The sequence below is a fragment of the Triticum aestivum genome, chromosome 1B (genome assembly GCF_018294505.1).
Source record: "Triticum aestivum cultivar Chinese Spring chromosome 1B, IWGSC CS RefSeq v2.1, whole genome shotgun sequence".
Classification (NCBI taxonomy): domain Eukaryota; kingdom Viridiplantae; phylum Streptophyta; class Magnoliopsida; order Poales; family Poaceae; genus Triticum; species Triticum aestivum.
Genome location: NC_057795.1, coordinates 676,755,346 through 676,759,018, shown reverse-complemented (window position 1 = coordinate 676,759,018; position 3,673 = coordinate 676,755,346).

Genomic DNA, 3,673 nt, shown 5'->3' with positions numbered 1-3,673 from the left:
ATAAAATTCTAGATATTGCTGAGTTTAGTAAAGAGGGCACCAAAACCACATGGGAATATGTTGGTCAATACTTGGAACAATTGGGTGAAGTAGGTGATGTCTACTACACAACCTTCATCTTGTAGACGTTGTTGGGCCTGCAAGTGCACAGGTTTGTAGGACAGTAGCAAATTTCCCTCAAGTGGATGACCTAAGGTTTATCAATCCATAGGAGGCGTAGGATGAAGATGGTCTCTCTCAAACAACCCTGCAACCAAATAACAAAGAGTCTCTTGTGTCCCCAACACACCCAATACAATGGTAAATTGTATAGGTGCACTAGTTCGGCGAAGAGATGGTGATACAGGTGCAATATGGATGGTAGATATAGGTATTTGTAATCTGAAAAATAAAAACAGCAAGGTAACTAATGATAAAAGTGAGCGTAAACGGTATTGCAATATAGGAAACAAGGCCTAGGGTTCATACTTTCACTAGTGCAAGTTCTCTCAACAATAATAACATAGATAGATCATATAACAATCCCTCAACATGCAACAAAGAGTCACTCCAAAGCCATTAATAGCGGAGAACAAACGTAGAGATTATGGCAGGGTACGAAATCACCTCAAAGTTATTCTTTCGGATCAATCTATTCAAGAGTTCGTACTAAAATAACACCTTAAGACACAAATCAACCAAAACCCTAATGTCACCTAGATACTTGTGACACTCCAAAAATTTTATTTGGTTTTTATCAAAAACTTTGTGGTTTTGAAAAGAGGCCATTTAAATTTTTTTTCTACTTTCAGAAAATCTTCCTCTTAAAAACTTCCTTTGCTTTGGCAAGGATTTTATTTTTTTTTAAACTTTGGTGTTTGATCTTTTGAAAACTTCTTCGCTGTTGGTTCCCTCTCAAATTCATTTTTGGGAGTTTAATTTGTTTTCTTTTAAAATGAAACTCTATGAAAATTTGAGATTTTCATATCTTGAAAACCACCCATGACTTTGCATTTTTTTGCCCATGTGGTAGAACCCCTCCAAAAACCTCCCCTACACCTTGTGATCAACCTAAGTTCTCTGTCCCAACTAATCCAAACAAGTTTTGGATTTTATTCTAATTATTTTTCCTCTCAAATCAATTCTGAAAATTATTTGGAGCCTGAGTGATTTTCAAAGCAAGTACCCTATTGCATTTGAGTTTTTACCTCAAACCAACTCTCCTGGATAGTCCTTTGTACCCACAACTCAGAACCATCTTGCTCCACTCCTCCTCTTTTCAAATTTTTCAAAATTCAGTCTCTGCAAGTTTGGACCAGATTTGCCAAATTTGATGAAATTTATATCTACACTACTCCAAAAATTCCACCAAAATTCAGGCAACCTATTTGAGCAATGAGAAGCCACTCCACCAAAAATTAGCTCAAGAAAAAATCCCTAGATGCCAAAAACAATATGTCGAACACCTGAGCTGCACTGTTCTTTGTACTTTCAGAAAAATTCAGTTTCAGTGTCATCTTGCGTTCGTCAGTTTCACTCACGCGTTCACAGTGCACTTGGCACGTTCCTCGTAGCCCCTCCCTCTTGTCCGGAGCTTCACACGCGTGCGTGGAGCCTTCCTGGCGTCGGTGGCGCGCTGGCCCGCCCTCGCCGGCGTCTTCTGCGGCGTCGGGACCTCCCATGGCGGCCGACAGAAGGCACACCACGGCAGAACGCCGTTCAGCGCCGCCCAAAGCCCCTTGGCTCTCCGCGTGTCCCTGCCGTGCCAGCGCACGCCCGTGGCACCGTCGCCGTGGCCCGGCAAGCACGGAACATGCTCCCTGCCGCCGACGGGCCGCGCCACCCCTGTTCCGTCGAGCTCACCCATAACGCCAAACCCCAGCCCGTTTAGCGCCTAAATGGGACCAGTGGACCTCAACGGCGCTGCCTAAGCCCCTAATCCCCCTGCACATCCACGGCACCGCCGTAATCACTCGCCGGAGATCCCCGTTCACGGCAACCGCCTCGGGCCGCCTATAAAAAGGGCCCCCGAGCTCACCCTCGTGCACGCATCATCACCACTCCTCACCAACGCCCCGCCAGGCCACTCGGAGGACCTCGAGGGGGTCTCCTCCCCCAACTCCGGCCGCCCCGGTCCGCCTCGGCCTCCACCACGATTCGCTCCGGTGAGGCCATCTCCGGCGCCCAAACCCCGTCCGTTACCCTCTCTAGCTACCAGGAGCCTAACCCCCTCTTCAATTTGACCTCTGCAGCCCTCTCCGACGAGTTCCTCGACCACCCGAGCCGCCGTCCGCCGGAGCAAAGCTCGCCGTCGACGTGGTACTCGCCGGCGACCACCACCACCACCAACCGACGCGGAATGGCGCCCTGAGCACGGAGGTACCCTCCGATCCCCCTGCCTCGCCGTGGATCGCCGCCGGCGACCACCGCGGCTCTCGGGCGCCGACGAGCTCCGTTTCCCTTTTTTTTGAAAGTTCAAACCTGACGTGTGGGACCCCACCGTCAGCCTCTCTGCCCTCTCTGTTGAAACGTTTTCTGGAAGCGCCTTCGGGCAAATACGTTTTCCCTTTGGGATGGCGTAGTTTCTGCCGAAGCGTTTTCTGTTTTTATAAGCTAGCCCCTAGAAACTTTCTGTTTCATTACAGATGAGTCCCTGGGCAAAAACCCTTATAACTTTTAAACAGAAAAGTATTTTTGATTGATTCTTTTTCTGTTCTCTTTAAAATTTTGTCTAGTTTTTTATCAGATTTATTTGAAAAATATTTGGTATACTTTCTGTGCACTCCTTGGTATTTACGATAGCGCATATATTTTCTTTATACCGTAGATACCGAAGGAGGTGACGGAGCCGCGAACTTCACCGAGCTAGGCTCCGACTACTTTGAACCAGGCAAGCATGTTTGAACTTTTGATATGATGAGTGTCTTGGCATGTTTTGCATTTAGTTAGTTTTATGGCATGTTGAGAAGCATATCGATGAACGTTATTTTATGCGATAATGAGGTAAGTGAGTTCGATGATCCATAAGTGGATGGATGTAAGTATGAATGGCCATGTGTTGGCATGAGGATGGGTGAGATGGCAGTGTTGTAGCATGCCAGTCTTATGCCAGACTATGTGACTTCAGTGTCAAACCGTATCGGTCCAGTTCCTCTCATTTCCTTCCCTGTACTACCACATGTTTTCCGCAAGGAATATGGTTTAGTAAGTTGCAAACCGCTTTTCTGATACACACCAAAAAGGAGAGGCCGTGATGATGGTTCCATGGCCCTGGATTAAAGCCAGTCATCCGGTCAGGGGGCATGGGTGTTTCCGGTTGGGACCGAGAGGGGGGCACCCCTTAGAGCGCGCGTATATAAATTTGATCCCATGCTATTCGAGATTGTGATCTCCCCGTCTCAAAAGTTTTTTCTTGGACGATGTCTAGGGTGATTCCTAGCATCGAGAGGTAGGATGGGTGTGTACTGGTTAGCTGTGTTTTCTTTCGAAATACCGTAAACGGAACTAGTCCTTCGTGACTACGGAAATCCGTTGGCTGTGGGAAAAATTTTGTACAAACTCTGCAGAGTCATATATTCCTCCAAATCATCTATTCCCTGTCCTAGATCGATATTATCTTATCCTAATCAAATGTCAGTTTTGATGACAGAGACTCCGGTGAATCGCATGAGTGCTAAGTCCGGTTAAACGAATA